The 12500-nt window shown below is 34.7% G+C and overlaps 3 non-coding genes across 3 annotated transcripts in view; all 3 read right to left on the bottom strand.

The window, feature by feature from the left end:
- Positions 1-574, bottom strand: part of LOC130903223 (large subunit ribosomal RNA) — a 3970-nt gene extending 3396 nt beyond the window's left edge. The window contains exon 1 of the ribosomal RNA XR_009060627.1: positions 1-574. This exon is cut by the window's left edge and continues 3396 nt beyond it. This is a non-coding gene — a ribosomal RNA (large subunit ribosomal RNA).
- Positions 575-1295: 721 nt separating this feature from the next.
- On the bottom strand, positions 1296-1451 carry LOC130903217 (5.8S ribosomal RNA). Its single transcript, XR_009060622.1, has one exon. It is a non-coding gene; the product is annotated as a 5.8S ribosomal RNA (ribosomal RNA).
- A 1115-nt stretch (positions 1452-2566) lies between these two features.
- Positions 2567-4488, bottom strand: LOC130903212 (small subunit ribosomal RNA). The gene has a single exon (XR_009060617.1). It is a non-coding gene; the product is annotated as a small subunit ribosomal RNA (ribosomal RNA).
- Between the last annotated feature and the right edge of the window lie 8012 nt (positions 4489-12500).

Genomic DNA, 12500 nt, shown 5'->3' with positions numbered 1-12500 from the left:
GATATCGATTAGAAAAACGTAAAACGCGATTTATTGTAATATGCCGAAACACAAACAATATCCGTCATACAAACGTTCAACTTCAATTATCGAAACGCGAATGAATTTCCTCTTTCGACCTTTCGGGTTTCTCAGGTTTACCCCTGAACGGTTTCACGTACTCTTGAACTCTCTCTTCAAAGTGCTTTTCAACTTTCCCTCACGGTACTTGTTCGCTATCGGTCTCGTGGTCATATTTAGCCTTAGATGGAGTTTACCACCCACTTAGGGCTGCACTCTCAAGCAACCCGACTCTCAGGAGAGATCCTCACGCAATCGGCAACGGTCGCTACGGGCCTGGCACCCTCTATGGGCTGTGGCCCCGTTCAAGAAGGACTTGGACGCGCCGCACGATCTCGTGATAAACGGATCCTCCCTAACACCACATTTCCCGGTGGCCGATATCGACCACGGGATTCGGTGCTGGGCTTTTCCCTGTTCGCTCGCAGCTACTGAGGGAATCCTAGTTAGTTTCTTTTCCTCCGCTTAGTAATATGCTTAAATTCAGCGGGTAATCTCACCTGCTCTGAGGTCGATATATTTATAATATATCTCTTATAATATTTAAATACAATTCGCCAAACTATCATAAAAAAAAACGTGTGTTTAATAATAATATCATCTCTCATATGAAATATAACATTATTTGTTTTTATTTAAAGAGTCGGCAGCAGCAGCATCAGCATCAGCATCAGCATCAGCATCAGCATCAGCAACACACCACCAGCCTTTATACATATATAATATTTTTAATATATATAATTCATATATTTTGTCGATATACCGTGTGTATAAATGATATAAATAAAACACTGGTCAGACGTCCAGTCTTCGAAACTTTATTATTTCTCTCGGACACGACGACCGCGTTATCATTTTATCATAAATATATTATATATACACACACACTTATTTATCGACTATATATACGTCGTATATATGTATAATATATATATATTATATATAAATATAACTCTCTACCAAACAAATTTTATGTATTTCATATAAATACACGATTAATTTATGGTATAGCGGGTTGTGTTCAAAAATTGCGTAACTTTTTCTATAAAAATTTACGCTGCTTTTCGCACTTTAGGATGCCGCACAAATACAAAAAAAAATACGCACAAGTTTGTATGTGCATGTGTTTTTTCTTAATTAGTGTGCGTTATTGTTTCACATCCAACACGCTTAGGCATTATTTTTCTTTAATAAATAGAAAAATTTTAAATTCTAAGCAGTCTTTTAAATTGATACGACCCTCAGTCAGGAGTGGTCCGGGAACGAGTATCCGAGGACCGCAATGTGCGTTCGAAATGTCGATGTTCATGTGTCCTGCAGTTCACAAGTTGACGCGCAATTAGCTGCGTTCTTCATCGACCCACGAGCCAAGTGATTCACCGTTCAGGGTAATCATTTTATTATTATGTCGTTTTCTCATATTCTATTCGTCGTATTTTTAATATTTGATTATTATTAAATTAATAATATTATTATAATATCTTATACGCGTATAGAAAATTTATATAACGACATTTTTTATATATATATATATATATATATATATATATATATATTATAATAAATGGTAATTATTCGAAACTTTTAGAGAAATTATAATATCGTACTTTGATATATCTGATAAATTTTAACCGCTGCACATGTTTTATTACAAACGAGGCGCGCATAGACAGATATCTCGCACGATATATTCCTCCTCTTTATATTATTACAGTTTTTTTTTTATCTTGAAAGTTTTATACAAATTTCGACGGTCGGGCGTAAATCTTCGAACACCTTCGAAATAATACATAAAATATTATTTCTAAAACGAATTTTTATACATATCGATAGAATCGACATGTGCTTAAATTTCGTTTAGGTACCCGGATGAAAATGTCTCAATAACATAATCATCACATATAATCTTGTCGATATTTTCTTGTATTACCTTCAAACGATAAAAAACTTAGGTAATAATATAATAAACGAAATAAAATTTATCCATAAAAATATAGACACACACACGACAACAGACGACGTTTCAATAAACTATATATTTTTCGTTTATTATAATAACGATTCTTTATCAGAACGTTTTTAGTTAACAAGAAATTTTGTTAATGATCGTTCCGTCAATCGTTATAATATATAATAATACATATGTTGTTATTGTTGTGTCGTCATCGTCGTCGACGCCTTCTATAAACTATGATAAAAATTTTTCGTTATATTTTTATTGGAAAAATTTATATATGTAAATATATTTTTATAGACGTATGAATTATATTTATCTTTTTTTTTTTAATTTTATTCGAAACTTGTTCGAATTTTGTAAAAATTAAAAAAAGATTTCAATATATATACATCTATAATATATATATATATATATATATATATAATTTATAACATATATAAATTTCTTTTGAAGAGTTCGATAATTTTGTAGAAGAAAATTCTCTTTTACAATTAATACAGACTTGATTTCGTTTTTTTTTTTTTTGTTTAAAAACGAACAAATACTCTGTAATGATCCTTCCGCAGGTTCACCTACGGAAACCTTGTTACGACTTTTACTTCCTCTAAATGATCAAGTTTGGTCATCTTTCCGAAGCATCGGCGACGCCGAAACGCCACCGCGCTCAGTCCGAAGACCTCACTAAATCATTCAATCGGTAGTAGCGACGGGCGGTGTGTACAAAGGGCAGGGACGTAATCAACGCGAGCTTATGACTCGCGCTTACTGGGAATTCCTCGTTCATGGGGAACAATTGCAAGCCCCAATCCCTAGCACGAAGGAGGTTCAGCGGGTTACCCGGGCCGCTCGGCCAGGGAGGACACGCTGATTCCTTCAGTGTAGCGCGCGTGCGGCCCAGAACATCTAAGGGCATCACAGACCTGTTATTGCTCAATCTCGTGCGGCTAGAAGCCGCCTGTCCCTCTAAGAAGAATTATTTGTACGCCGACAGTAAAAACCGCGAACGGCAAGAGCCGAAACTCAATACCGACGGGCCTTTGGGATGTCGAAATACGCCTAGTTAGCAGGCTAGAGTCTCGTTCGTTATCGGAATTAACCAGACAAATCGCTCCACCAACTAAGAACGGCCATGCACCACCACCCACCGAATCAAGAAAGAGCTCTCAATCTGTCAATCCTTCCGGTGTCCGGGCCTGGTGAGGTTTCCCGTGTTGAGTCAAATTAAGCCGCAGGCTCCACTCCTGGTGGTGCCCTTCCGTCAATTCCTTTAAGTTTCAGCTTTGCAACCATACTTCCCCCGGAACCCAAAAGCTTTGGTTTCCCGGAAGCTGCCCGCCGAGTCATCGGAGGAACGTCGGCGGATCGCTAGCTGGCATCGTTTATGGTTAGAACTAGGGCGGTATCTGATCGCCTTCGAACCTCTAACTTTCGTTCTTGATCAATGAAAGCGTTTTTGGCAAATGCTTTCGCTTCTGTCCGTCTTGCGACGATCCAAGAATTTCACCTCTAACGTCGCAATACGAATGCCCCCATCCGTTCCTATTAATCATTACCTCGGGGTTCCGAAAACCAACAAAATAGAACCGAGGTCCTATTCCATTATTCCATGCACACAGTATTCAGGCAAAATTTTGGCCTGCTTTAAGCACTCTAATTTGTTCAAAGTAAACGTGCCGGCCCACCTCGACACTCAGTCAAGAGCACCGCGGCGGGATTGAGTTGGGCCGCCCTTGCGAGCTAAGCCCACCGGCAGGACGTCCCACGACACGCCAGTTAACACCGCGTACGATGAACCAGCGGCGTGGGACACAGATTCGACTACGAGCTTTTTAACCGCAACAACTTTAATATACGCTATTGGAGCTGGAATTACCGCGGCTGCTGGCACCAGACTTGCCCTCCAATTGATCCTCGTTAAAGGGTTTAGAGTGTACTCATTCCGATTACGGGGCCTCGGATGAGTCCCGTATCGTTATTTTTCGTCACTACCTCCCCGTGCCGGGAGTGGGTAATTTGCGCGCCTGCTGCCTTCCTTGGATGTGGTAGCCGTTTCTCAGGCTCCCTCTCCGGAATCGAACCCTGATTCCCCGTTACCCGTTACAACCATGGTAGGCGCAGAACCTACCATCGACAGTTGATAAGGCAGACATTTGAAAGATGCGTCGCCGGTGCGAGACCGTGCGATCAGCGAAAAGTTATTCAGAGTCACCAAATTGTACGATGACGAGCAAGCCCGCCACCGATTGGTTTTGATCTAATAAAAGCGCTCCTTCCGTCTCCGGTCGGAACTCTGTTTGCATGTATTAGCTCTAGAATTACCACAGTTATCCAAGTAAATGTGGGTACGATCTAAGGAACCATAACTGATTTAATGAGCCTTTCGCGGTTTCACCTTAATTTGGCTTGTACTGAGACATGCATGGCTTAATCTTTGAGACAAGCATATGACTACTGGCAGGATCAACCAGGGAACTGTGTTTTATAATATATATAATATATATTATTATTATTATTATTATATATATATATATATATTTTATAATAAAAAACTATTATCGAAAAAGTTTTAATAACAATATCCAAAAGAGGATAAATTATGATGATGTTTTTTATATTACATATATACTTTATATTTATACATAATATAATAATCATCTATATTCGTGTATAAACACATTATTATTTACTTTTTCTTTTGCGTGTTTGCTGCGCTTATTATTGAAAATATATAATTTTCAGCGCCACGCTTTATTTATATTTTTTCTTATTTTATAAAATTTCACCGAATCGACTATAAATCTATCTAAATTTAATCGAAATGAGAAAAATTAGATGATTACGTCGACCGGGCTACAATTTCGACATTATCTCTACCCTTCGCTAGATTGTAAGCGACATGGTTTATACATTAGGTAATAATGAACGAAATTTTTATTCTCGCACGGAATAATGAGAGTTATCGCAAATATTGTGTATTATATATATAAAAGTGTAATATAATATATATTTTTCATAGACGATCGCATTATGAATCGCTCACGATAGAACGCTAGCTAAATTCGCGATCTCGCAATAGATATTTAATTTGTGGATAAATTGATATAATATCTAAAAAGGGAACCGCTAGCAATATACGTTAATATATTGGAGGAGAACGGGGACCCTTTCAGAAAACTATATAATCCACCGATGTGGAATGACCGAAACAACGTCTTTACGTAAATTATAACGAGTTTATTAAAATTTAACGAGACGTCAACTTCGATACACCACACATATATGTGCGCTGTACAACGGTACGCCTTCTACATTAACATTAATAAAGATGTATAGTGAAAATATATAAAAGATGTATTGTGAATATTAAAAAGAAGTATTATGAAATTACATTTTTTCGTATTTAGAAGCCGTCCGAGGTGTATCTATCACATAAAAGTGTTATGAAAATATTAACAATAAGGAAAAAAAGTATTATGAAATTAGATCGCCGCTCGATGTATGAACGTACGAGGTGTATTATATAAAAGTTGTATGAAAATAGAAATAATAATGAAAAACAAGTATTATGAAATTAAATTCCGCTCGATATAGGAACTTGTCGAGAAAGATGATTTGTGAAGTTGAATGGAGATATTTTGTATGTAGAAGTCGTCCGAGGTGTATGACATAAAAGTGTTATGAAAATATTAACCATAAGGAAAAAAAGTATTATGAAATTAGATCGCCGCTCGATGTATGAACGTACGAGGTGTATTATATAAAAGTTGTATGAAAATAGAAATAATAATAAAAAACAAGTATTATGAAATTAAATTCCGCTCGATATAGCAATTTGTCGAGAAAGATGATTTGTGAAAATTGAGTGGAGATGTTTTGTATTTAAAAGCCGTCCGAGGTGTATGACATAAAAGTGTTATGCAAATATTAACAATAAGGAAAAAAAGTATTATGAATTTAGATCGCCGCTCGATGTATGAACGTACGAGGTGTATTATATAAAAGTTGTATGAAAATAGAAATAATAATGAAAAACAAGTATTATGAAATTAAATTCCGCTCGATATAGCAATTTGTCGAAAAAGATGATTTGTGAAAATTGAGTGGAGATGTTTTGTATTTAAAAGCCGTCCGAGGTGTATCTATCACATAAAAGTGTTATGAAAATATTAACAATAAGGAAAAAAAGTATTATGAAATTAGATGGCCGCTCGATGTATGAACGTACGAGGTGTATTATATAAAAGTTGTATGAAAATAGAAATAATAATAAAAAACAAGTATTATGAAATTAAATTCCGCTCGATATAGGAACTTGTCGAGAAAGATGATTTGTGAAGTTGAATGGAGATATTTTGTATGTAGAAGTCGTCCGAGGTGTATGACATAAAAGTGTTATGAAAATATTAACCATAAGGAAAAAAAGTATTATGAAATTAGATCGCCGCTCGATGTATGAACGTACGAGGTGTATTATATAAAAGTTGTATGAAAATAGAAATAATAATAAAAAACAAGTATTATGAAATTAAATTCCGCTCGATATAGCAATTTGTCGAGAAAGATGATTTGTGAAAATTGAGTGGAGATGTTTTGTATTTAAAAGCCGTCCGAGGTGTATGACATAAAAGTGTTATGCAAATATTAACAATAAGGAAAAAAAGTATTATGAATTTAGATCGCCGCTCGATGTATGAACGTACGAGGTGTATTATATAAAAGTTGTATGAAAATAGAAATAATAATGAAAAACAAGTATTATGAAATTAAATTCCGCTCGATATAGCAATTTGTCGAAAAAGATGATTTGTGAAAATTGAGTGGAGATGTTTTGTATTTAAAAGCCGTCCGAGGTGTATCTATCACATAAAAGTGTTATGAAAATATTAACAATAAGGAAAAAAAGTATTATGAAATTAGATGGCCGCTCGATGTATGAACGTACGAGGTGTATTATATAAAAGTTGTATGAAAATAGAAATAATAATAAAAAACAAGTATTATGAAATTAAATTCCGCTCGATATAGGAACTTGTCGAGAAAGATGATTTGTGAAGTTGAATGGAGATGTTTTGTATGTAGAAGTCGTCCGAGGTGTATGACATAAAAGTGTTATGAAAATATTAACCATAAGGAAAAAAAGTATTATGAAATTAGATCGCCGCTCGATGTATGAACGTACGAGGTGTATTATATAAAAGTTGTATGAAAATAGAAATAATAATAAAAAACAAGTATTATGAAATTAAATTCCGCTCGATATAGCAATTTGTCGAGAAAGATGATTTGTGAAAATTGAGTGGAGATGTTTTGTATTTAAAAGCCGTCCGAGGTGTATGACATAAAAGTGTTATGCAAATATTAACAATAAGGAAAAAAAGTATTATGAATTTAGATCGCCGCTCGATGTATGAACGTACGAGGTGTATTATATAAAAGTTGTATGAAAATAGAAATAATAATGAAAAACAAGTATTATGAAATTAAATTCCGCTCGATATAGCAATTTGTCGAAAAAGATGATTTGTGAAAATTGAGTGGAGATGTTTTGTATTTAAAAGCCGTCCGAGGTGTATCTATCACATAAAAGTGTTATGAAAATATTAACAATAAGGAAAAAAAGTATTATGAAATTAGATGGCCGCTCGATGTATGAACGTACGAGGTGTATTATATAAAAGTTGTATGAAAATAGAAATAATAATAAAAAACAAGTATTATGAAATTAAATTCCGCTCGATATAGGAACTTGTCGAGAAAGATGATTTGTGAAGTTGAATGGAGATATTTTGTATGTAGAAGTCGTCCGAGGTGTATGACATAAAAGTGTTATGAAAATATTAACCATAAGGAAAAAAAGTATTATGAAATTAGATCGCCGCTCGATGTATGAACGTACGAGGTGTATTATATAAAAGTTGTATGAAAATAGAAATAATAATAAAAAACAAGTATTATGAAATTAAATTCCGCTCGATATAGCAATTTGTCGAGAAAGATGATTTGTGAAAATTGAGTGGAGATGTTTTGTATTTAAAAGCCGTCCGAGGTGTATGACATAAAAGTGTTATGCAAATATTAACAATAAGGAAAAAAAGTATTATGAATTTAGATCGCCGCTCGATGTATGAACGTACGAGGTGTATTATATAAAAGTTGTATGAAAATAGAAATAATAATGAAAAACAAGTATTATGAAATTAAATTCCGCTCGATATAGCAATTTGTCGAAAAAGATGATTTGTGAAAATTGAGTGGAGATGTTTTGTATTTAAAAGCCGTCCGAGGTGTATCTATCACATAAAAGTGTTATGAAAATATTAACAATAAGGAAAAAAAGTATTATGAAATTAGATGGCCGCTCGATGTATGAACGTACGAGGTGTATTATATAAAAGTTGTATGAAAATAGAAATAATAATAAAAAACAAGTATTATGAAATTAAATTCCGCTCGATATAGGAACTTGTCGAGAAAGATGATTTGTGAAGTTGAATGGAGATGTTTTGTATGTAGAAGTCGTCCGAGGTGTATGACATAAAAGTGTTATGAAAATATTAACCATAAGGAAAAAAAGTATTATGAAATTAGATCGCCGCTCGATGTATGAACGTACGAGGTGTATTATATAAAAGTTGTATGAAAATAGAAATAATAATAAAAAACAAGTATTATGAAATTAAATTCCGCTCGATATAGCAATTTGTCGAGAAAGATGATTTGTGAAAATTGAGTGGAGATGTTTTGTATTTAAAAGCCGTCCGAGGTGTATGACATAAAAGTGTTATGCAAATATTAACAATAAGGAAAAAAAGTATTATGAATTTAGATCGCCGCTCGATGTATGAACGTACGAGGTGTATTATATAAAAGTTGTATGAAAATAGAAATAATAATGAAAAACAAGTATTATGAAATTAAATTCCGCTCGATATAGCAATTTGTCGAAAAAGATGATTTGTGAAAATTGAGTGGAGATGTTTTGTATTTAAAAGCCGTCCGAGGTGTATCTATCACATAAAAGTGTTATGAAAATATTAACAATAAGGAAAAAAAGTATTATGAAATTAGATCGCCGCTCGATGTATGAACGTACGAGGTGTATTATATAAAAGTTGTATGAAAATAGAAATAATAATGAAAAACAAGTATTATGAAATTAAATTCCGCTCGATATAGCAATTTGTCGAGAAAGATGATTTGTGAAAATTGAGTGGAGATGTTTTGTATTTAAAAGCCGTCCGAGGTGTATGACATAAAAGTGTTATGAAAATATTAACAATAAGGAAAAAAAGTATTATGAAATTAGATGGCCGCTCGATGTATGAACGTACGAGGTGTATTATATAAAAGTTTTATGAAAATAGTAATAATTATGAAAAACAAAGTATTACGAAATTACCTAAGTTTGGTGACTGGCCGGCAGAGGGCGCTAGTATCTATAAAACCGTGTTCAGTTTGTCGTCTCTCCGGCAGAGGGCGCTAGTGTCTATAAAACTGTGTTTAGTTTGTCTTCTGGCCGGCAGAGGGCGCTAGTGTCTATTAAACCGTGTTAAGTTCGGTGACTGGCCGGCAGAGGGCGCTAGTGTCTATAAAAAGGTGTTTAGTTTGTCGTCTCTCCGGCAGAGGGCGCTAGTGTCTATAAAACTGTGTTTGGTTTGTCTTCTGGCCGGCAGAGGGCGCTAGTGTCTATTAAACCGTGTTAAGTTCGGTAACTGGCCGGCAGAGGGCGCTAGTATCTATAAAACCGTGTTCAGTTTGTCGTCTCTCCGGCAGAGGGCGCTAGTGTCTATAAAAAGGTGTTTAGTTTGTCGTCTCTCCGGCAGAGGGCGCTAGTATCTATAAAACCGTGTTCAGTTTGTCGTCTCTCCGGCAGAGGGCGCTAGTGTCTATAAAACAGTGTTAAGTTCGGTGACTGGCCGGCAGAGGGCGCTAGTGTCTATAAAACCCTATTAAGTTTGGTGTCTGGTCGGCAGGATATAGGAACTTGTCGAAAGAGTTGAATTGTGTAAATTGAATGGAAATTTTTTTTATGTAGAAGCCGTTCGAGGTATATTATATAAAAGTGTTATGAAAATATTAACAATAAAGGAAAAAAGTATTATGAAATTAGATGGCCGCTCGATGTATGAACGTACGAGGTGTATTATATAAAAGTTGTATGAAAATAGAAATAATAATGAAAAACAAGTATTATGAAATTTAATTCCGCTCGATATAAGAACTTGTCGAGAAAAATGATTTGTGAAGTTGAATGGAGATGTTTTGTATGTAGAAGTCGTCCGAGGTGTATGACATAAAAGTGTTATGAAAATATTAACGATAAAGAAAAAAAGTATTATGAAATTAGATCGCCGCTCGATGTATGAACGTACGAGGTGTATTATATAAAAGTTGTATGAAAATAGAAATAATAATGAAAAACAAGTATTATGAAATTAAATTCCGCTCGATATAGGAACTTGTCGAGAAAGATGATTTGTGAAGTTGAATGGAGATGTTTTGTATGTAGAAGTCGTCCGAGGTGTATGACATAAAAGTGTTATGAAAATATTAACGATAAAGAAAAAAAGTATTATGAAATTAGATCGTCGCTCGATGTATGAACGTACGAGGTGTATTATATAAAAGTTGTATGAAAATAGAAATAATAATGAAAAACAAGTATTATGAAATTAAATTCCGCTCGATATAGCAATTTGTCGAAAAAGATGATTTGTGAAAATTGAGTGGAGATGTTTTGTATTTAAAAGCCGTCCGAGGTGTATCTATCACATAAAAGTGTTATGAAAATATTAACAATAAGGAAAAAAAGTATTATGAAATTAGATGGCCGCTCGATGTATGAACGTACGAGGTGTATTATATAAAAGTTGTATGAAAATAGAAATAATAATAAAAAACAAGTATTATGAAATTAAATTCCGCTCGATATAGGAACTTGTCGAGAAAGATGATTTGTGAAGTTGAATGGAGATGTTTTGTATGTAGAAGTCGTCCGAGGTGTATGACATAAAAGTGTTATGAAAATATTAACCATAAGGAAAAAAAGTATTATGAAATTAGATCGCCGCTCGATGTATGAACGTACGAGGTGTATTATATAAAAGTTGTATGAAAATAGAAATAATAATAAAAAACAAGTATTATGAAATTAAATTCCGCTCGATATAGCAATTTGTCGAGAAAGATGATTTGTGAAAATTGAGTGGAGATGTTTTGTATTTAAAAGCCGTCCGAGGTGTATGACATAAAAGTGTTATGCAAATATTAACAATAAGGAAAAAAAGTATTATGAATTTAGATCGCCGCTCGATGTATGAACGTACGAGGTGTATTATATAAAAGTTGTATGAAAATAGAAATAATAATGAAAAACAAGTATTATGAAATTAAATTCCGCTCGATATAGCAATTTGTCGAAAAAGATGATTTGTGAAAATTGAGTGGAGATGTTTTGTATTTAAAAGCCGTCCGAGGTGTATCTATCACATAAAAGTGTTATGAAAATATTAACAATAAGGAAAAAAAGTATTATGAAATTAGATCGCCGCTCGATGTATGAACGTACGAGGTGTATTATATAAAAGTTGTATGAAAATAGAAATAATAATGAAAAACAAGTATTATGAAATTAAATTCCGCTCGATATAGCAATTTGTCGAGAAAGATGATTTGTGAAAATTGAGTGGAGATGTTTTGTATTTAAAAGCCGTCCGAGGTGTATGACATAAAAGTGTTATGAAAATATTAACAATAAGGAAAAAAAGTATTATGAAATTAGATGGCCGCTCGATGTATGAACGTACGAGGTGTATTATATAAAAGTTTTATGAAAATAGTAATAATTATGAAAAACAAAGTATTACGAAATTACCTAAGTTTGGTGACTGGCCGGCAGAGGGCGCTAGTATCTATAAAACCGTGTTCAGTTTGTCGTCTCTCCGGCAGAGGGCGCTAGTGTCTATAAAACTGTGTTTAGTTTGTCTTCTGGCCGGCAGAGGGCGCTAGTGTCTATTAAACCGTGTTAAGTTCGGTGACTGGCCGGCAGAGGGCGCTAGTGTCTATAAAAAGGTGTTTAGTTTGTCGTCTCTCCGGCAGAGGGCGCTAGTGTCTATAAAACTGTGTTTGGTTTGTCTTCTGGCCGGCAGAGGGCGCTAGTGTCTATTAAACCGTGTTAAGTTCGGTAACTGGCCGGCAGAGGGCGCTAGTATCTATAAAACCGTGTTCAGTTTGTCGTCTCTCCGGCAGAGGGCGCTAGTGTCTATAAAAAGGTGTTTAGTTTGTCGTCTCTCCGGCAGAGGGCGCTAGTATCTATAAAACCGTGTTCAGTTTGTCGTCTCTCCGGCAGAGGGCGCTAGTGTCTATAAAACAGTGTTAAGTTCGGTGACTGGCCGGCAGAGGGCGCTAGTGTCTATAAAACCCTATTAAGTTTGGTGTCTGGTCGGCAGGATATAGGAACTTGTCGAAAGAGTTGAATTGTGTA

This window comes from Diorhabda carinulata, unplaced genomic scaffold (assembly GCF_026250575.1).
Source record: "Diorhabda carinulata isolate Delta unplaced genomic scaffold, icDioCari1.1 Dcau_16, whole genome shotgun sequence".
Lineage (NCBI taxonomy): Eukaryota > Metazoa > Arthropoda > Insecta > Coleoptera > Chrysomelidae > Diorhabda > Diorhabda carinulata.
The sequence above is the reverse complement of the archived record's forward strand: the minus strand, read 5'-3'. Positions and strand labels throughout refer to the sequence as shown.